Source organism: Bos grunniens, chromosome 9 (genome assembly GCF_055505025.1).
Source record: "Bos grunniens cultivar Pamir isolate PY7600 chromosome 9, Bosgru_T2T1.0, whole genome shotgun sequence".
Taxonomy (NCBI): Eukaryota; Metazoa; Chordata; class Mammalia; order Artiodactyla; family Bovidae; genus Bos; species Bos grunniens.
Window position 1 is genome coordinate 849,212 of NC_141173.1, and position 22,089 is coordinate 871,300.

At 47.7% G+C, this 22,089-nt stretch overlaps 5 pseudogenes; 2 read left to right on the forward strand and 3 right to left on the reverse strand.

The window, feature by feature from the left end:
• Positions 1–3,374: 3,374 nt before the first annotated feature.
• Positions 3,375–4,760, reverse strand: LOC147365514 (spermatogenesis-associated protein 31E1-like; annotated as a pseudogene).
• Positions 4,761–5,076: 316 nt separating this feature from the next.
• LOC147365515 (spermatogenesis-associated protein 31C2-like) lies at positions 5,077–6,730 on the reverse strand (annotated as a pseudogene).
• Positions 6,731–6,907: 177 nt separating this feature from the next.
• Positions 6,908–9,395, reverse strand: LOC147365516 (spermatogenesis-associated protein 31A6-like; annotated as a pseudogene).
• A 6,275-nt stretch (positions 9,396–15,670) lies between these two features.
• Positions 15,671–16,856, forward strand: LOC147365517 (spermatogenesis-associated protein 31A6-like; annotated as a pseudogene).
• Positions 16,857–17,063: 207 nt separating this feature from the next.
• Positions 17,064–21,793, forward strand: LOC147365518 (spermatogenesis-associated protein 31E1-like; annotated as a pseudogene).
• Positions 21,794–22,089: the final 296 nt, after the last annotated feature.

Below are 22,089 nucleotides of genomic sequence, written 5' to 3' on the forward strand. Positions count from 1 at the left end.
GAAAAATTGAAAGCATTTCCTCTAAAGTCAGGAACAAGACAAGGGTGCCCACTTTCACCATTACTATTCAACATAGTTTTGGAAGTTTTGGCCACAGCAATCAGAGAAGAAAAAGAAATAAAAGGAATCCAAATTGGAAAAGAAGAAGTAAAACTCTCACTATTTGCAGATGACATGATCCTCTACATAGAAAACCCTAAAGACTCCACCAGAAAATTACTAGAACTAATCAATGACTATAGTAAAGTTGCAGGATATAAAATCAACACACAGAAATCCCTTGCATTCCTATACACTAATAATGAGAAAACAGAAAGAGAAATTAAGGAAACAATTCCATTCACCATTGCAATGGAAAGAATAAAATACTTAGGAATATATCTACCTAAAGAAACTAAAGACCTGTATATAGAAAACTATAAAACACTGGTGAAAGAAATCAAAGAGGACACTAATAGATGGAGAAATATACCATGTTCATGGATTGGAAGAATCAATATAGTGAAAATGAGTATACTACCCAAAGCAATTTATAGATTCAATGCAATCCCTATCAAGCTACCAAAAGCATCAATTCTATGTCACTCAGCTTTCTTTATGGTCCAACTCTCACGTCCATACATGACTACTGGAAAAACCATAGCTTTGACTAGATGGCCCTTTGTTGGCAAAGTAATGTCTCAGCTTTTTAATATGATGTTTAGGTTTGTCATAGCTTTTCTTCCAAGGAGCAAGCATCTCAGTATCATGACTGCAGTCACCAGCTGCAGTGATTTTGGAGCCTAAGAAATAAAGTCAGCCATTGTTGCCATTGTTTCCCCTTCTATTCGCCATGAAGTGATGGGTTCTGAGGCCATAATCTTAATTTTTTGAATGTTGAGTTTTAAGCTAGCTTTTTCATTCTCCTCTTTCACTTTCATCAAGAGGCTCTTCAGCTTCTCTTCACTTTCTGCCATAAGGGTGGTGTCATCTGCATATATAAGGTTATTGATATTTCTCCCAGCAATCTTGATTCCAGCTTGTGCTTTGTCCAGCCCAGCATGTCACATGATGTTCTCTGCATGTAAGTTAAATAAGCACGATGACAATATACAGCCTTCACCTACTCCTTTTCCAATTTGGAACAGGTCCGTTGATCCATGTTCAGTTCTAACTGTTGCTTCTTGACCTGCATACAGATTTCTCAGGAGGCAGGTAAGGTGGTCTGGCATTCCCATCTCTTTCAAAATTTTCCAGAGTTTGTTGTGGTCCACATAGTCAAGGGCCTTAGCATAGTCAGTCAATGAAGCAGAAGTAGGTGTTTCTCTGGAACTCTCTCACTTTTTCCATGATCCAAAGGATGTTGGCAATTTGATCTCTGGTTCCTCTGCCTTTTCTAAATCCAGCTTGTACATATGGAAGGTCACAGTTCACAAACTATTGAAAACACACATGGAGAATTTTGAGCATTACTTTGTTAGCATGTGACATGAGTGCATTTGTGCAGTAGTTTGAACACTCTTTGGCCTTGCCTTATTTGCGATTGGAATGAAAACTGACCTTTTCCAGTCCTGTGGCCACTGCTGTTTTCTAAATTTGTTGGCCTATTGAGTGCAGCACTTTCCCAGCATCATCTTTTAGGACTTGAAATAGTGCAGCTAAATCTCATCACCTCCACTAGCTTTGTTCATAGTGATGCTTCCTAAGGCCTACTTGACTTCACACTCCAGGATGTGTGGCTCTAGGTGAGTGATCACACCATTGTGGTTATCTGGGTCATGAAGATCTTTTTTGTATAGTTCTTCCATGTATTCTTGCCATCTCTTCTTAATATCTTCTGCTTCTGTTAGGTCCATACCATTTCTGTCCTTTGTTGTGCCTGTCTTTGCAGGAAATGTTCCCTTGGTATCTCTAGTTTTCTTGAAGAGATCTCTAGTCTTTCCCATTCTATTATTTTCCTCTATCTCTTTGCACTGATCGCTGAGGAAGGCTTTCTTCTCTCTCCTTGCTCTTCTCTGGAACTCTGCATTCAGATGGGTGTGTCATTCCTTCTCTCTGAGCCTTCCCTTCCCTTCTTTTCTCAGCTGTTTGTAAGGCCTCCACAGAAGCCATTCTGTCATCCTCAAGACCATCCCCAAGAAAAAGAAATGCAAAAAGTGTTCCTCCCAGGGCTCAGCAATTTCAAGACTCGTCCCCTATCTTACATATGGTGCCACCAGCCTTGCACTCACAATAGGCAATCAGGGTGCTCAGTGTTAGGGCAGTGTCCAGTTAGAAGCAGTCAAGTTAGAAGCTAGGTCAGAGGTCTGCTCTGCCCTGTCTCTGAAGCCTGGAAAAGACTATTTATTTAATTTCCCTAACAGTGGGGAAGTTGTGTCCCTGAGAGGGAGTTAAGGTCAGAGAACTGGAGAGACTGAGGAGTCCCACTATGAGGAGATATGGCTCTGATGTTCCCAAAGCCTTTAGACGTGCTCTCTGCTCTTTTGTGAAGACTTAGGATTCTTCTAGCAGTCGGAAGCTCAACTCAGTTTCATGTTTCACTGATGGGATGAAGTGACTCTGCCCCCTGCCACCTTTCCCTGCATCCGAAATTAGGGGCACAGTGTCCCACTCCCAGACAGTGAGGGGACTGCACACAAAGACATGTCCGTGCCCAGGGTCCGTGTCCGTGTCCGTACCCTGGCAGAGGCGGGTACTATGAGCAGGCTGTCCTCTTCTCCAGGGTGGAGGTGGACTGGCCTTTGGAGGCCTCCATGCTCCACACCACACACCCTTAGAGCTGAGAGTGTGTGGTCCTCATCCTCGCCACTGCTCCAGCACATGAGAAACACAGAGGAAGGGTGACAGGCCTGGTCCATCTCACTACAGCTCCATCCAGAAGAGGACAGAGCCATTCCAGGACAGAGCCATCTAATCCCACCATTACACGGGGACGTTCTCTCACCCTGGACTCCGGGCCAGCACTGCCCCAAAGTCCCCTCCTTATTCTGACATGTGAATTGTCTCTGACACTTTCTGAGCCTGAGCGGAATTTCAGCTTCTGCAAACTCCTCCCCTACAGCCTCACAATTTCAAGGTAGAGAGAGAAGTGGAGATGACAGAGCTAAATCCTGAGAAGAAGGAGATCTTTAGGTTTAGTTCATGTGACATATCCTGAATGCTGTTGCTTGTTTCTGTAATGCTGGTATTGCGGACACTGAGGTGCAGGGAGGGAATTAGGGTATGGATGAGTATCCATGCTGGGGTTCACTTTCCTTCCATGACCTTGTCCCATATGGAAGTCAAAGCAGGTACCTGGGAAGAGTGGACCCTGATCCATTTTCTTCCAGCCAGCAGGGCAGAAGAAAAAAAAAAAAATTATTTCAGGAAACTAACTGTGTGGTAGGAAGAAGCTTTTAGAACACAGAGGATGTTCTAACATGAGAGAACAATGTTTTCATATGCATGGTATGCATTTTTTTTGGAGAAGAGTTTTCCTTTCAGGAAAGCTGTGACAAGCATGTTTTGATTGACCACAAGAGGTGTATTTCTGAAGAAGACAGTGTCTTGGACAGTGGAGGGGATGGCCTGGGACACTTGTCACTCTTGATCCATGCTGACAGGCTCTGCCTGGAAGGGGACCTGACTCCCTGGGAGGGAAGGTCCACATACAGTCCCTGGGACTAGTCCACTTACTCTTTGTAGGGCAGCTGTGGCCCATGGGGGTAGCACACTCTTTGTCCCCAATTTGTCCCCCCCCCTGTTTTTCCATCACTCTCTTTTGCTCTTTGTTGGAGAGAAACTTATGGTAGCAGTAAGTATGGACCTATGGGTCCTGGAGTTCTCCTTTGTATCAATGAAACTCTGAAGCTGAGGTCCATGGTGAAGCTCCATCTTCTCCTCTAAGATCTGTCCAACAGCTGTCATGACAGCCTGATCCTCAACAGTCTTAATGTCCATAATCAGACTTCTTTGGACTGTTCCCTGGCTCTGGGCAGTGTCTGCTGCAGGCTTGACTTTTTGCAGGGGCTATTCTGGTCTTTTGATTTATTGGGGAAAATCCACTGCAGAAAGTGCTTAATCCTTTCTCTGAAGTGGTTTTCTGAAGAAATGTGTCCCTTCTTCAGGATTATCTTGTGAGACTTGCTTTGTAGGGACTCTGCTGATTCCTTTTTCTGGCCAGGGTGGCTCATCCTGCAGGCCTGGTAGGACTTCCGTACTGCCAATCACTTTCTATGCTGTCCCAGTTTGGGATTCCTATTAGTCTCTCTCACATCAGTGGAAATGAACTTCCTGTGCTGACTCTGATGTTGAGGCTGCCTTATCAGGGCCTCCTGCTGTCCCTGGCTGCTCCCCCCACTCGATGTAACATCACATGTGAGGGAATCGGACGTGTCTCCACTGGACAAGGTCTCAAAACAGCACAGAGACCCCTGAGAAGCCAAGGTGTTTATGGCAATGATTATATCCAAATGGCAGTCTTTGAGAAGCCTCTCAGTGGCATAGTCTTGAAGGAGCAGGAAAGTGGCCTGCCCTGAGCCTGTTTCTGCCAGTCTGTGAACCCTTGGAACTTAAGCTTTTGAAACTGTTCATCAAAGGATACATCTTCTGGATTTGTGGCAACAGATTTTGTGTTTGAGGAGGGATTTTTATGGGGCCTTGGATACCATGATTTCCTCATATCTACATTAATTATTTGGTGTTTGATTAAGAGACCAGGTTCAAAAAGTACCTTTCCAAGTAGTGTCTCTGCCCATTGCCTCTTGTTCTCCGGAAGATTGGGAATATTCATCGAGGTCCATGACTCTCTCACTAGAGCAAGTTTCTGGGGAGGCCCGTCCTCCAGATTCCTCCTGTGGCTCATTCATGAACAATGCTGGATTTGGACTGGGCTCCAGGCTGCCTTTGTCAGCCTCCACAACAGACTCATTGTGCCAAATTCTGTTCTATGTGGGGGCCTAAGAAGGTGGCTTGTCTTCCTGTCCAGTCAGAGGGGCCTCTGAGGGCCTCCGGATGCTTGCCAGTTGAGGTTCCTTCCAGAGCCCCCCGGGGTTTCCTCAGTCACACATTAGGGGGCAGGGAGGGGACTGTCCAGGGTGGGCACTGCCTACATTGTTATCAATTTCTCTCCTGGATGAGGGTGAGAATGTTTTCACAAGCCCTCTGGTAACTGGGCTTTTGGGTGGTCCCCAGAGTGGCCTTCAAGGTGGACCTTGGAAGGAATATACAGTGAGTACTTTTCAAATTCAAGCTAAAGGTGATCTTGAGGACCTTGGGTAGTAGGACCCATCTGTGCCTGATGCAAAACCTTGTCATATGCACTTCCAGCTCCTATTGAATATAAGGACTGAGGACAAGAGACTTCATGGGAAGTATTCATGGAGGCTTTCCTATCCTGAGAGGAACCTGCATTTTCTGTACCCGAAGGAGCATTTGACTCTCCAGGAAGGTCTAAGAAGTGGTTGGCAGTAAGCCTTGAATAACAGACACTGACAGGTATCCGTCACTCATACATCTGCTGTCCCTTCCTGCTTATAAGGACCACCAGGACTTCTGGATGCTTCCTGCCTGGGCTCAACTCTTTCTAACTTAGGTTTTGCACTTGAAACCTTCACTGGAGGGTTGGCTGAGATCATGTACAGATCTTTTAGGATCCTCCCCATGCTCTGCTTTACATCCTGGCACAGGTGTTTCCCTTGTGGGATCCTTGCTGGGTACCAGGACCTCATCTTTTGTGCATCTGGATTGCTTTTGCTTAGACCTCCAGAGGGACTTGAGGGCCCCTTCTTTTCCAGTGCCTGACAAGGCCTTAGGGAATAGCCCTGAATCTGCATCACTTTCTGAGACTCTTGGATTTTGCAGGGCAGGGCTCTCTCTTGTTGCATGAACCTTTCAGAAAGATGATACTCCAGTTTCTCCCAAACCTCAGGGCTGATCAAATACCTAGGAGTGATGGAAACAGAGGTATGGGCCTGAGAAGACCTGTTCCCCTGGGGAAGATTGGGGGTGACCTGGCTAAAGACTTGCTGAGATTTTTTAACCAAAGAGGATAAAGTTCTCCCACTTTTTAGTTGCTTTTTTTAAAAAATGATATTCCAGGATTTGAATTGCATTGGGGATCAAAGATTGTGGCTTATTTTGGATTATAGGGCAAGACTTCATAGTACCTAGTCTACAGTTGATAGGGAGATGGTTGGATTGGGAAATACAGTGTGAGATGGGCAGTGGTCTCTAACTGAGCCCAAAGTGGTCCTTGATCTTGGGGCATGGTTAGAGTCAAGAGTTGGAGTCGGGCCTGGATTGTCGTATGAGCCCCAAATTGTGGTTGAGAGTGAGGCTTGGTTAGAGTCAAAAGTTGCAGTTGGGCTGGGTTCTCTATGTGAGCCCGAAGTTGTTCTTGTGAGTGAGGCTTGAGTGGAGTCAAGGATAGGAGTTGGCCTGAGTCTTTATGTCAGCCCGAGTTTGTGGCTGTGAGTGAGATATGGTTGGAGTCAAGAGTTGGGGTTGGACCTGGGTTCCCATGTGAGCTCGAGGTTGTGGTTGAGACTAAGGTTTTATTGGAGTCAGCGACTGGGTCAGTCTGGGTCCCCATGTGAGCCTGAGGTAGTGGTCAGTGAAAGTGAGCAGTGGTTGGTGTCAAGGGTTGTGGTTGAGCATATGTGTCCACATAAGCTGGAGGTGGTTGTTGAAAGTGAGTCATGGTTGGAGTCAAGTGTTTTGATTGGATCTGAGTCTCCACTTGAACCTGAGGTGGTGGTTGACACTGAGGCATGGTTGGAGTCAAGAGTTGTCGTCTAGCCTGAGTCTTCATGTCAGCCCAAATGTGGTGATTGAATCTGGGGCATGGTTAGAGTTAAGGGTAGGGGTCTGGCCTGGGTCTCCATGTGACCCAGATGTGATAGTTGCAACTGGGACATAGTTGGAGTCAAGGACTGAGGCTGAGCCTGGGCTACAGCGTGGGTAACGGCTGGACCAATGACAGCTGTGAAGTTAATTTAGCTTGAATTTGGAATTGTTCAGCCTTAGAGCATTTATTGAATAAGATAGGGTGTTACTCTAGAGGGGACCCAGGTACTGTGTCAGTAGCCACCAGAGACTCACTTTGCAGAAAGGGGAGACCCCAGAAGAGGTGCCTGCATATCTTCTGTAGATGGTTCCCCAAAGTGTCAGGATATCAGGTTTTTTGGGGACCAAGCAGCTGTTCTGGTTTGTCTTCTATGTTCCAGAAGTTTTGGTGACCCAAGGTGTCCTGCTTGTAACTCAGTGACTTAATTCTCATCCCCAGTGAAGTCAGATGGTAGCCTGCCTCCTCCTCTTTTTATTTCTCCTTCCAAATCTTCAGTTCCACTCTCTTGGTAATTCATATCTCTAGCAGCTTCTGGACATACAGGTTGACAAGAGAAGCTACCAGCCTCTACCTGTCTGTTTCTGGGGTGTCTGTTTCTGGTGGGTGGCAGTGAAGGTGTTCTTGCTGGGACTCCAAATGTGTCAAGGTGTAGAAGCTCCATGCTCTGGCAGTCCCCTACCAACAAGACAAGTTTGAAAGAGGACAGCTTGAATGGACAAGCCCTGAGACAAGCTTGAATGGACAAGCTCCAAGGGGAGCATGGAGATGACCTTTGTGGGATGGTGCCTAGTGGGAGTGCCATGGAGTTAGCCTAAGTGAGACTCAGCATGGATCCTGATGGTGGTGAGGTGGAGGAGGGTGTCAGAGGTGGAGGGCAGGTCCCTTCATCAAGGTGACATGGTGGGGAAGGGGAAACAGCAAGTGGCCTTGGTGAAAGACTGTCCAGGGGAAGGAAAGGCTCTGATGTTGAGAGGCACTCAAGGATGAATTTGAGTGAGTGGAAATGAAGGAGGGAACTGAGCCTGGAGAAAAGGTGGAGGCTCAAGGCAGAGGTTGTTTGGGCCAAGGAGACATGGTGGGAGCAGGCTCTTCCCTGGAGCCTGCTGTTGGGCTCCAGTAGGTGTTGCTTTGCATGCCTCCCAGGAGTATCTTGAGAGAAGACCTGATGAAAGTCACCCTTGTCAGGGAACCTTCCCAGGTGTCTGCAGGAGACTTGAGGAGCAAGCTGCAGCCAGGAGCTACTGGGCCAGGAGAGATGGGCAGGTTGGCCAGGGTGGGCATCTACAGCCCACAGCCCTGCACGCTCCCCCCCCCCATACTGACTTTACAATGCTCCTGCTGTTCCTCACCCCAGGATTTTAGCCATAACCCACCCCCAGGACTCCCTTTCCCAGCTCAACCCCAGCCTACCTACAGCCCTAGGGTCACACCATAGGCTCTGGGAAGAAGAACCACCAAGGAGAGAAGAGGAAGAGTCTCTGCCTTTGCAGAAGTGATAGGTCCCAGACCTCTTCCAGTGCTTCCAGGCAACCTCTGCAAGCTGGAAATCAGCAGACTAGGTCATGGTGAAGAAGCCAGGACATAGGGGTACTATAGGAGGCTGATTGCTGTGTCCCTTTAAGGGGACACAACTGGGAGATTGGAATCCAAGTATCAGGGTCCAAGGCCACATGATCCCTTCAGTGATGGTGAAGCTTATGATAGGGTTTACATTAACAAAGTGCTTTCATATCCATTACCCCTTGATGCCCTCACCAACCCCTCTGTGGGGAAGAATAGACAGCAGTCACCACATAGACGAATATGAGAGAAGTTAAATGATGTGCAAAACTAATTATCCTCCTGTTAAAATAAATTAATTAAAACAAAAAATGTGTCCACAGTTGGACCTGGAGTCCCACCTCCCAATCCAGGTGCTATTGGCTCAGTGCAGCCCACAGGCACCTGCTGGGCCACACCTTTGGAATCTGGGTAGTATCTGGGTTCTGCTCTTCTTCCAGGAGCTTCCCTGAGGTTTCTGTTTCCCAAGGGATGGGCCCTGCCACTGCCTCTTCTGAGCCGATGGTCCTGGCCCTCAGGGCTGGAGAGATGGGGCTAACACCAGGGACACACGTTGCTGAATGGCCTTTCAAAACGTGCCTTTCAAAGCTCCATTTCCATCCCTACTCCCGCCTCCCCCTTTGGCTCCACTTGATGCTGAGACCCACCCAAACATATGAGGGCTTGAGACCCAAGTTTCAGGCTCCCCTCTCAAGAACTAGCATCAGACACTCAGTGTCCATACATAATATGATTGTCTGCATTTCACTAACAGAGCTCTGTGGTTTTTCTTTCTTTTCACGCATTTTTAAGGTGGATAAAAATATTTTCTGTTTTCATTTTTTGAAGAACATAAGGATTCTGAAGTGAGATTCACCTGGATATTTTGCCATTGTTCCTCTGCTCAAAAATGCACACATTGTCAGAACAGCGGCAGAACAGTGCCTTCTGTCAGGTGGGTCTCTGTTTCCCAAGTCCAGGGCCCCACTCCAAGACGCTCAAGACCTCAGCACTGTCCTCAGATCAGTCCTCGTCCAAGATACCTTTTCATGGCTGGTGAAGCAGTGCTCGCACGCCTGTGCTGTATTTGAGATTGAACTCAGTATCCAGTCCTTGGGCCCTGGTCACTGTGTTTGGGACATACCCTGGAGCCCTCAAACAGACCTGGACAACTGATACCTGAGATCTTTGGAGAGAAATGGTCACTCTGCCCAGCCTGGTTGTCCCCTGAGGGTGACATTTTATTCTTTCATGAGAATAGATGTCCTATTCTTTCCCTTCTCAGGGATCTCTCTAGATGATTCAGAAAAGTATAAATAATAATAGAAAAGAAATGAGGATCTCATACTTGTGGATCTCTGCCAAGGTTTCCTTCCCTTCCTGATGCTTCCACATTTCCTAGGAGGAGGAAAGGATGGGTTATTCTCGAGGTAGGGAAGAACCAGGAAAATGAACTCTAGTCCACACAGAAAGGCGAGAATGGTATCAATCGCCCAGGAAATGGAACTGGAGTTCAGCCAAATATCAAAAGTGCTTCTCAGATAAAAGAGAGGATTCTCCATTGCCTGCATCAGACTGCTGCCCTTAGGCAACTGCAAACAGGATATGTACTTGGGAACTAAAGTACTAGACCAACATCTTAGAGCTGTGGTCTGGTCACATTTGACTCCTGAGGGTGAGGAGGGAGTAGTAGAAGAGGAGGCTGAAACATGGCCCCTCCTCAGCCATTCAGCCCTGCAGTTCCATTCATCTCCCTTCTCTGACCTCCCATCCTGCCCTCTCATCCTGTTGCTGCTGCTGCTACTGCTTCTAAGTCGCTTTAGTCATGTCCAACTCTGTGCGACCCCATAGGTGGCAGCCCACCAGGCTCCCCCATCCCTGGGATTCTCCAGGCAAGAACACTGGAGTGGGTTGCCATTTCCTTCTCCAATGCATGAAAGTGAAAAGTGAAAGTGAAGTCGCTCAGTCATGTCCAACTCTTCAGCCTATCAGGCTCCTCCGTCCATAGGATTTTCCAGGCAAGAGTACTGGAGTGGGGTGCCATCGCCTTCTCCACTCATCCTGTTAGGCAGAGACATTAGTCAAGTTTCAGTTCATTCCACCTGGAACTCACAATTCTTGCACTTACTATGGTTTATATCAGCAGGATACAGATTAAAACCAGCAAAAGAATATAGATCAGAGCTAGCCAAAAAAAAAAAAAGATACAGGGAGCCATATGCAATCTTCCAGTTGTCTGGCCTAGTGGGGCTCTACAGACAGTGCTTAGTTCTCTCAGCAAACAGTGTGACAGCATGTGCAGAGTAGTGTCGACCATCATCAAGCCTTGAATGTCCAGGGTTTTTATTTGGGGGTGGAAACAGTGGCTGACTTATTTTTTGGGGCTCCAAAATCACTGCAGATCGTGATTGCAGCCATGAAATTAAAAGATGCTTACACCTTGGAAGGAAAGTTATGACCAACCTAGACAGCATATTCAAAAGCAGAGACATTACTTTGTCAACAAAGGTCCATCTAGTCAAGGCTATGGTTTTTCCAGTGGTTTTTCCACATGTATGGATGTGAAAGTTGGACTGTGAAGAAAGCTGAGCGCCAAAGAATTGATGCTTTTGAACTGTGGTGTTGGAGAAGACTCTTGAGAGTCCCTTGGACTTCAAGAAGATCCAACCAGTCCATTCTGAAGGAGATCAGCCCTGGGTGTTCATTGGAAGGACTGATGCTAACGCTGAAACTCCAATACTTTGGCCATCTCATGCGAAGAGTTGACTCACTGGAAAAGACCCTGATGCTGGGAGGGATTGGAGGCAGGAGGAGAAGGGGACAGCAGAGGATGAGATGGCTGGATGGCATCACCAACTCAATGGACGTTAGTTTGAGTGAACTCCAGGAGTTGGTGATGGACAGGGAGGCCTGGCGTGCTGCGATTCTTGGGGTCACAAAGAGTCGGACATGACTAAGTGACTGAACTGAACTAAACTGAGGTCACATAGGGATGAAGAGCCCATATACTTGACCTTAGTTACTTAGTCATTAGTACTCCTCCCTGAGATCAGACTGATACAGCCTTGCCAGGCCTCCATGTCAACTTAAAACAAGTGTACCCTGTAAGTCACATCATTTCCATAAACTATTTGGCAAGACCAAGGTCTCATTTATACAAATATGATCTTATCAAACAGGCTATTCCCAGGACTCAAAAGTTATCTTCAAGGATCGAAAGGTCAATGGTCACTCTGGAATGTGAAGGGCTTGAGGGACCTCAAGCTCATTGACTTAACACTTTGCTGCAACTTATGAAAGATGCTGGCAACTTATGAAAAATTTACCCTGAAGGCTTAACTATTTCAATTTGCTTTATATTTTGTGGCCTTGTAAATTTCAAATCATTTTTAATCTAATTTTTAATTCCCTGTATTTGAATATAGTAAAGATTAACTGATTTTTTTAAATTTAGTATCATAAGAGTAAAAATACATACGATTAACCAAAGTTAGAACTCCAGATTTTTATAAGTATTGATGAAGCTCAAGCAGTTATATTAAAGTAATCAGGAATTCTCTTGAGTTCTAGGTGGAATGAATCGACACTTGACTAATGTCTCTATATAACAGATGATAAGGTAGAATGATTGAAAGAGGAGAGTGAAAAAGTTGGCTTAAAGCTCAACATTCAGAAACCTAAGACCATGGCATCTGGTCTCATCACTTCATGGTAAATAGATAGGGAAACCATGGAAACAATGTCAGACTTTATTTTGGGGGGCTCCAAAATCACTGCAGATGGTGATTGCAGCCATGAAATTAAAAGACACTTACTCCTTGGAAGGAAAGTTATGACCAACCTAGATAGCATATTCAAAAACAGAGACATTACTTTGCCAACAAAAGTCTGTCTAGTCAAGGCTATGGTTTTTCCAGTAGTCATGTATGGATGTGAGAGTTGGAGTGTGAAGAAAGCTGAGTGCTGAAGAATTGATGCTTTTGAAATGTGGTGTTGGAGAAGGGACTCTTGAGAGTCCCTTGGACTGCAAGGAGATCCAACCAGTCCATTCTAAAGGATATCAGTCCTGGGTGTTGTTTGGAAGGATTGATGCTAACGCTGAAACTCCAATACTTTGGCTACCTCATGTGAAGAGTTGATTCATTGGAAAAGACTCTGATGCTGGGAGGGATTGGGGGCAAGAGGAGAAGGGGACGACAGAGGATGAGATGGCTGGTGGAATCACTGATTCGATGGACGTGAGTTTGAGTAAACTCCAGGAGTTGGTGACGGACAGGGAGGTCTGCCGTGCTGCAATTCATGGGGTCGCAAAGAGTCGGACATGACTGAGCAACTGAACTCAACTGAACTGAACTGAAGGTCAGATGGGAAGGCTCAGAGGAAGGGAGATGCATGAAGCTGAGGAGTTGGATGGTTAAGGAGGGGCTATAGTCCAGCCTCCTCCTCTGCTATTCCCTCTTACCCCCAAGAGCCCTTTGTGACCAGACCACAGCTCTATGAGGTGGGCCGAATACTTTAGTCCCCAAGTCCACATCCTGTGCTCAGTTGCCTGAGGGCAGCAGTATGATTCAGATGATGGAGAATCTGCTCTTTTCTCTGAAAAGCAATTTTGATATTTGGCTGAACTCCAGTTTCACTGCCTGGGTAGTCATTACCCGAATCACCTTTCTGTGTGGACTGGGGCTCTTTTTCCTGATCATTCCCTACCTCAAGAATAAGTCATCCTTTCCACCTCCTAATGAGAGGGTAACAAGTAGGAAGGCCAGGAGTCTCCAAACGGAAGAAATAGCCTGCAAGTGTCAGACATTTTTATCTCTCTTAAGCAGCAAGAGGAAACAAACTAGTGATAAATTTTTCCTTCTCTATACAAATTTAAAAGGAGGTTTCTCTTAAAATACTGTGCTGCCATAATGACATTTGGTTTCACCTGAAGTTAGCTATTCTCAAACCTTGAGATAACCAATGCATTTCCCTTATGGAAATGTTTGTCTTAAGCTATGCTAATGTACTGTACATTTACCCTAAACTCTGTCTTCAAGTCAGTTCCACCTCTTGGCTCAGAACCTACTTGACAAACCAGCATTTTATACTCAGATATTGTTCCCCTAATCTATGTAAATGAAACTATTTGTATGGTAATCTGTCTTTCTACAAGATTCAAGTTAATCATTTTATGGCCCAGGATGAACCATTTGGTGCCAAGATTATCCCAAAATGCATCTTATGGGTGAGGGGCCTGGTGCCATTCTGAGTTTTAAGACATTCCTTTCTTTCATTAACAGACTGCTGGTGACTATATAACATCCAGCTGAAGACTAGCAGGGGGTACTCTTTCTGCCCCCTTCTGATGCCTATGTCAGAAGCTTTCTCTATCTCCTTTATACTTTAATAAAACTTTATTACACAAAGCTCTGAGCGATCAAGCCTCATCTCTGGCCCCGGATTGAATTCTTCTCCTCCTGAGGCCAAGAATCCCAGCCAGGTTTTCATTCAGCAACAACCTTTCACTAAGAAACATGGAAACATCAGGAATGTAAGGAACTCTTGGTCCAGAGTCACAGGCACATATTTCTCTGTTCTTTTGTATTATTATTTTTACTGTTCTGAGTCAACTAATAAGACCCTTGAGATAGAAAAGAATAGGACATCTATACTCAAGGAAGAATAGATGAATATCTCTCTAGGGACAAATCAGGCCGAGGAGGGATACAGTGAACACTAGGATTTCTATTTAAAGATCTCAACCCATGTATCCAGGTCGGTAGATGGCTCCAAGGCAAGTCCCAAACACAGTGACCAGAGGCCAATGACTGGATCCTGAGTTGAATCTCAGCCAGAGGACAGACTCCTGAGCATCAGTTCAGCAGCCGTGAACAGTGTCTCAGACAGGACTGATCTTCTGGCAGTGCTGAAGCCCTAAGAGCCTCAGAGCAGGGGTTGGAGGGCTGGGGGCCTGGTATCAAAAAGAAGAGACCTACCTTATGGAGCTCAGATGCACCCATAGATCTGAGTATATGTGTGTTTCTTGAGCAGAGGAACAGTGATGAAAGAAGTCCAGAGTGAATCTCACATTGAAAATATTTCATTATGTTCTTCAAAGAAGGAAAACAAAATATTTTATCCCTTTTAAAAATGAGTGAAAGGAAAGAAAAATCACAGAACTCTGTTAGTGAAATGTAGAAAGTCATATTATGTATGGACACTAGTGTCTGATGCTTGTCTCGAGAGGGAAGACTGAGATTTGGGTCTTTAGTCCTCATTTTCTCTCTCTCAGCATCCAACAAAAAGAAGGGGAAGAAGCAGGAGCATCAGGAGAAATGTAACTTTGAAATTTGAAAGTGAGCTCTGACATCCATCCATGAGTGGCCCAAGTGTTAGTCCCCACCTCTCTGGCCATGAGAACCCAGTTCCACAGACTCTGAGGGGGTCTGTGGCATGACTTCTCCCTTGTGAAATGAACTCCAAGAGAGGCTTCTGGGAATGAGACCAGAATCCAGATTCTTCCCAGATTCCATGTGTAGAATGAAGCTATCCAAAACGGCATGCGGGCTGCATTGGACCAATAGGGCCTGGATTGGGAGGTGAGCCCCCCAGTACACGTAGGACACATGGTTTTACTTTGCTCAGATTCAACTGCAAAGTGATGCCTGCCCATTCTCTCCACAGGCAGGTTGTGAGGGCAGCAAGGGGTAATGGATATGGAAACACTTTGTAAATGATAAACGTTTTCAGAGCTTCACCATCACTGTCAGGGGTCATGTGGCCTTGGACACTCATGCTTGGGCTCCAATCTCTCAATGGTGTCCCCTTAAAGAGACAGTGCACTCAACTTCCTGTAAGACCCCTAGGCTCCCATGTTCACCATCATGACCCGTCTGCTGATTTCCAGCTTGAAGAGATTGCCTGGAAACACTGGAAGTGGTTCCAGACCTGACTTCACTTATGGAAAGGTAGAGAATCTTCCCCTTCTTTTCTAGGTGGTTCTTCCTTCTAGAGCCTTTGGTGTGACCCCAGGGATACTGGCAGCCTGGGGCTGAGCTGAGAGGAGTCTTCCCTGGGGCGGGTTAAGGCCAACGTCCTGAGGTGAGCAAAACCAGGAGCACTGTGAAGTCAGCACTGGAACCGTGCAGGCTGTGGGGTGCAGGTGCCCACCCCAGCCTGGCCCACCCAGCCTTCCAGGCCTGGCAGCTCCTGGCTACAGCTTGTTCCTCATGTCCCCTGAAGACACCTGGTGAGGTTCCCTGACAAGGGTGGCTATCATCAGGTCTAATGTCAAGATTCACCTGGTGAGGTTTGCAAATCAGCACCTGCTAGAGCCCATCAACCATGCAGGGAAGAGGCAGCTCCCACCATCTATCCAGCTCCTCTGACCAAGCAGCCCCTACCTTGGGCTTCTACCATTTCTCCAGGTTCAATGACCTCAGTTTCCATTCCCTCATGCTCATCCCTGAGTACCTCTCCAACACCAGAGCCTTTTTTCCCCCTGGAAAGCCTTTCAACCTGGCCACTTATACTTTCCCCTTCCCCACCAAGCCCCCCTTATGTGAGAGCCTGCCCTCCACATCCGACACCCTCCTTTGCCCCACCTCCATCAGGCTCCAAGGTGAGTCTCAGTCAGGGTGACTCCACGGCACTCACACTGGGCACCATGTGACACAGGTCATCTCCACACTCCCCTTGGAGACAAGCCATCACGGCCTTGTCCATTCAAGCAATTCTGTATCAACCTGGCCTGGTGGCAGGAGACAACAAAACCATGGACTTCTCCACCTTGACACACTTAGAGTTCCAGCAAGAACTCCTTCCCCTCTATCCACCTGAGGCCTCATTTTGGGAGACCCCACAAGCAGGCAGGTAGCCTCTCTTTTGTCAGTGTGGATGTCGAGAAGATGCTGGAGATACTAATCACCAATAGAGTAGAACTGAAGATTTGGAAGAATAAAGAAAAAGAGGACGAGGCAGGCTACCAGGTAACTTCACTTGCAAAGAGGATCAAGTCACTCAGTGACAAGCAGGATATCTTGGGTCACCAAAACTTATGGAGCATAAAAAGCAAACGAGAACAGCTACATGGTCCCAAGAGGCCCTGATATCTTGACACTTTGAGGGATCATCTACAGAAGACATGCAGCCAGCTCCTTTGGGGTCTCCTCTTTCTGCACAGTGAGAGCCTGGTGGCCACTGTCACAGTACCTAGGCCCCCTCTTGAGTTATGCCCTGTTTTATTCAGTGAACATTCTAAGGCCGAACTATTCCAAATTCAAGATAAATTAACTTCACAACTGTCATTGTTCCAGCCCTTGACTTACCTGTAGCCCAGGTTAAACCTCAAAACAAGATTCCATCCATGCCCCAGGTGCAACCGTCATCTCTAGGTCACCTCTAGGATCACATGGAGACTCACACCCGCCTCCAACTCTTGGCTCCAACCATGCCTCACTTTGAGCCACCACATCGGGCTCACATGGAGATCCAGGCTCGACCCCAAGCCTTGACTCCAGTCATGCAGTAGTTTCAACCACCACCTCAGACTCATATGGAGACCCAATACTGACCCCAAATTTGGACTACAGCCATGGCCCAGTTTCAACCAGAACCTTGGGCTCGCATAGAGATACAGGTCCAACCCTTACCCTGGTCTGAAACCTTGCTTCAATGTCAATCACCACTTGAAGCTTCCATAGAATCCCAGGCCAAATCCCTACTCTTTTCTACAACCATGCCCCAGTTTCAACCACCACCTTGGGCTCACATGAATATGCACGTACGACCTGTACACTTGAAAACAACCATGGCCCAATATCAACCACAACCACCTCGGCCTCTCATACAGACCCCAGCCATCTCCTACCCTTGACTCTAACCATGTCCCCATGTCAACCACTAGCATCTCAGGCTCACATGGAGACCCAGGCCCAACCCCAACATTTGACTCCAACCTTACCTCACTGTCAGCCACCTCCTTAGGCTCACATGGAGATTCAGGCCCAACCCAAACCCTTTACTCTGAATGTGTCAAGCATGACCTCAGGCACAGTTAGAGAACACTGTCCATCAATCACCCTCTCTCCAAGTCTGACCATCTTCTCAATACCAGATTGGGTCCTATGAAACATCTTCCCTACAGTCCCAAATGAGGCACATCTTTCATCTCAAATGCAATTGAAAACCTGGAATGTCACTTTTGGAAAAAGAGGCTGAACTTCCCCTCTTTAGTTAAGAAATCTCAGCAAGTCTTTATCCAGGTCACTCTCAACCTTTCCCAGGAAAATAGGTATTGCCAGGCACACAGCTCTGCCTCCATCCTTCCTAGGGAAAGGATCAGACCTGATATTTTGGAGGTACTGTGACATTAGTTTTCTTAAAGGTTGGTGCACCAAGAGAGTGGCCTGCCCTGCAGAATGCAAGCATCTGAGAAACTGATGCAGCCTCAGGATCAATCCACAAGGCCTTGTCAGGTGCAGGGAGGGGCCATCAAGGCCCTCCACAGGTTAGGCAAAATCAGCTGGGACACAGAGAAGATGAGGTCCGAGTGCCCAGCACAAATCCCGCCAGGGAGAGAGGGACACTATGATGTAGGGCAGAGTATGAGGAGGATCCTCAAAGATCTGTACCTGATCTCAGCCAACCCTCCAGTGAACAATCCAAGAGTGAAACCTGAGTAAGAGAGTTGAGAGTAGGCAGGAAGCATCCAGAAGTCTCAGGAGTCTTTATAAGGAGGAAGGCACAGGAGATCCACGAGAGTGAGATCCCTGTTGAATGTCTATATTTCAAGATTTGCTGACAACCTTCTTTTAGACACTCTGAGAGAGATGCATGCTCCCACGGAGATAGAAAATCCACACTGCTTTCAGGATGGGGAAGCCTCCATGAACACCTCCCATGAGTCTATTGTGGTCAGTCCTGATATGCAACAGAAGCTGGAAACACATGTAGTAAAGTTGAGGGTGAGACACAGGTGGGACCTAGCTTCAAGGTCCTCAAACTCATAGTTAGCTTGAAGGTGAAAAAGGCTCAAGGGTCCACCTTGAAGGCCACCTGTGAATCTGGGGACCCCTCAATAGCCCTATTAACCAAAGGGTTGGGAAAAGCTCCTTAGCCCCATGAAAGAAAGAAAGTAGTAACGAGAGGGGCCAATCCCTCCCTGGAGAGGCCGCTCCCCACTCCTTCACAGGTGAGTGAGGAAGCCCAGGGGCTCTGGGAGGACCCACAGCTGGTGACATTCGTAAGCCCTCAGAGATCCCTCTGAATGCACAGGAAAGCAAACCAACTTCTCATGCCGCAGCATACAGTTTAGGGATCAGAATTTGGCACAGTGCTGTCATGGGGGCTGACAAAGGCAACTTGGAGCCCAGCTGTAGTTCAGCAATGGCCAGCAATGAACCACAGTAGGAAGTTGGGGGATGAGCCTCCCCAGAATCTTACTCTATCATGACATTAGTGGACCTTGATGAATGTTCCACATCTTCCAGGGAACAAGAGTCTGTGGAAGGAGACCCTGCTGGAAAAGGTACTTTGGAACCTAGTGTGTGGGTCAAATCCCTACTCATTAATATGAATTTGAAGAGTCCACGATCTCCAAGGTCCAGTAGAAACCCTTCACTGAATACAAAGTCTCTTGCCTCAAGTTCAGAAGATCTAAAATTTGAAGCACATTTTCATAAGCTTGAGTTTCAAGGTTCACAGACCAGCAGAATCAGAATTGAATCTGGGCCACCAGGCTGCTCCTTCAAGACAGTACCATGGATACACTTCTTGAAGACTGTCACTCAGATATGTTCCTTGCTGCAAACATCTTGGCTTCTCAGGAATCTCTGTCTTGTTCCCAAACCTTGTCCAGAGAAGACACATCCACGTCCAATTCTCAGATGCTCTATGATGTTACATCGTGTGGAGGGAGCAGCCAGGGGCAGCAGCTGGCCCTGAGATGGAAGCCCAAATATAAGAGCCAGAAGTGTGTCCCCACTGAAGGGTGAGAGACATATAGAAGTCCCAAAGTAGGGCAGCAACAAAAAAGATTGGCAGAATGAATGGCTACCAGGTCAGAGGGATTAGTCGCTCTGGCCAGAAAAAGGAATCAGCAGAGTCCCTAAGAAGCAAGTTTCGACATTTAATGCTGAAGAAGGGACAGGTTCTTTCAGAAAGCTGCTTCAAAAAAAAAGGATTGATCTCCTTCTGCAGTGTATTTCCCCCAGTAAATGCAAAGGACTAGAAGAGCCACAGCAAAAAGACAAACCTGAAACAGCCACAGCCCAGAGCCAAGAGGCAGTCAAAAACACATCGACCACGGACAGCAGGGCTATTGAGCTCCAACTCTCATGACAGCTGTTGGACAGATCCTAAAGGAGAAGATGGTGCTTCACTATGGACCTCATGCCTTGGAGTTAAATTGGTACAAAACAGAACTCTGGGACCCATTGGGTCCCCATTACTGCAACCAAAGTTTTCTCTCCACCCAAGAACACACAAGAGTGAGAAGAGATATAGCCTGTGATTACCCAGTTACCCCCATGGGCCATAGCTCTCCAAAAGAGAATAAGCGGGCCAGTTCCAGGGATAGCAAGTAGGCCTCCCACCCAGGGAGCCAGGTCCCCTTCCAGGCAGAGCCTGCCAGCATGGCTCGAGTAACAAGTGTCCCAGGCTGTCCCCTCCACTCTCCAAGGCATTGTCTTCTTCAGAAATATGCCTCTTTTGTTCAATCAGAACATGTTTTTCACAGTATCCCTGGTAGCAAAACTTCTCCAAGGAAAAAATGCTTATCTTGCAGAGACCCTTTTTTCCCCCTCATATCAGTGCATACTGTGTGTGCTAATAGCTTCCTGTTACCACACTTTTTCTTTTTTTTTGTTCCTGAAATGTTTTTTCTTATGAGATCTGGTGGCCTCTGTCTGTGCCCTGCTGGGGGAAAGGCAATGGATAATGGTCCACTCTTTCCAGGTGCCTGCTTTGGCTTCCAGGTGGGATGGGGCCATGGAGGGAGGTCGACCCCAGAGTGGAGACTTACTTTCACCCCAATTCCTTCGCTGCAACTTCTGTTTCCATCATCTCAGCATTACAGAAACAATCAATAGCATTTAAAACATATCAAGGTGAACTAAATCTAAAGACCTCCCCCTTTTCAGGATTTGGCTCTGTCTTCTGCTCTCTCTCTACCTGGAAATTGTGGGGCTGTAGGGGAACGGTATTCAGAGGATGAAATACCCCTCAGGCTCAGAAAGTGTCAGAGACAAACTCACATGTCAGAATAAGGAGGGACATTTGCAGGCAGTGCTGGCCCCTCGAGGTAGGAGAAACCTTGTCCTCATGTCATGGTGGGATAGATGAAACTACCCTGGAAGCCCCTCCTCTTCCAGAAGGAGCTGGAATGAGATGCACCAGGCCTGTCACCCTACCTCTGTGTTTCTCGTGCTCTGGAGCAGAGGCAAGGTTGAGGACCACACACTCCCAGTCTGAGACTGGGTGGTGGCGATCATGAAGGCCCCCAAGGGCCATTCCATCCCTGTCCTAGAGGAGAGGACAGCCCTGCTCAGAGCACCCACCTCCCCTGGGTAAATGAGCCAGGTTCTTGGCTGTGTGTGGCATCACGTCATGGTCTGAGGGCAGGACGCTGTGCCCCTAGGGTGGGATGCAGGGAAGGAGGCAGGGGGCAGAGGTGTCCATAGACGGTGCAGTGACCAAAAGCCCGTGGTGTCCAACCACCATCTACAGGCCAGAGGAAAGAAGTTAGGGGCCCGGTGGCTCCTGGTGGCCCCACCTCAGACAGGCCTCCCCTCTACGCTGCTCCCAGAGCTCAGACAGAGGGAGAATTCCTAGAGCTCCTCCACAGAGGGCCAGGCTGCCAGAGGCAATGGAGCCTCCAAGAAGGGAAGCTGCACTTCTCCACAATGTAAATAATCAGATTTCACAGGACGGGGAGCCCAGGACAGACTCGTGGTATGTGATTTCTATCTGCACGTGTGGCCCAAGGAGGCTCCCAAGGGACAGGTGAGGGGCTCAACAGGCCCAGGGATGTGCAGGGGTCATAGCAAGTCTCACCTGCTCTCAGCCTCACTCAACCCAGAACCTGGAGAGGGAAGAGACCAGCAGACAGGATGTGTCACCGAGCAGGAAGTCACCTGTGGAGGAAAAGGGTGCTGTCAGCTTTCCTCCCAGGGCCCGCCCACACAGGAAAGTAGGGAGACAAGAGCAATCCCCTAGAACAACTGGGGGCTCTATGTCACAGTCACTCCCATGGTGGAGAGACCTGCTCCTGGAGGGGGTCCCTGATCCAGGAGCCAGCGGGAATGGCCCTGCCTCCATGCCTGTCAGGACCCCCACATGTGGGACCAGGCCTGGGGCTGTGGGGACAGAGGACAAGGGCCTGCTTGTGTTGTGTTTTCTCCCTAGAGACTAGTCCTACCTCTGCACCGCATCCTCCATGGTCAGCATGGCGGCTCAGCCAGGATCTGAGGGAAGGGGTTGCATCCTAGGCATCGAGTGCCCCCCAGAGTTCAGGAGAGGGGAGCACAGAGCATGGATCCTGAGCCCGCCTCATGCCAGGTCCTCTCAGGGGCGCCAAGAGGTGAGTGCTGAGTCGGGGGAGCTGGAACTAAGGTGCCTGTCTGGAGCAATGACACAGAAGGGACACTGAGAGAACAGCAAGGAACCAGATGTGGAGAGGCCCTTGCCCTTCTCCTGCCGTGAGGTACAGAAAGGACAGCAATGGAGGGTCCCCCTCAAAGAGTGGGTCAGACCCACACTGACCC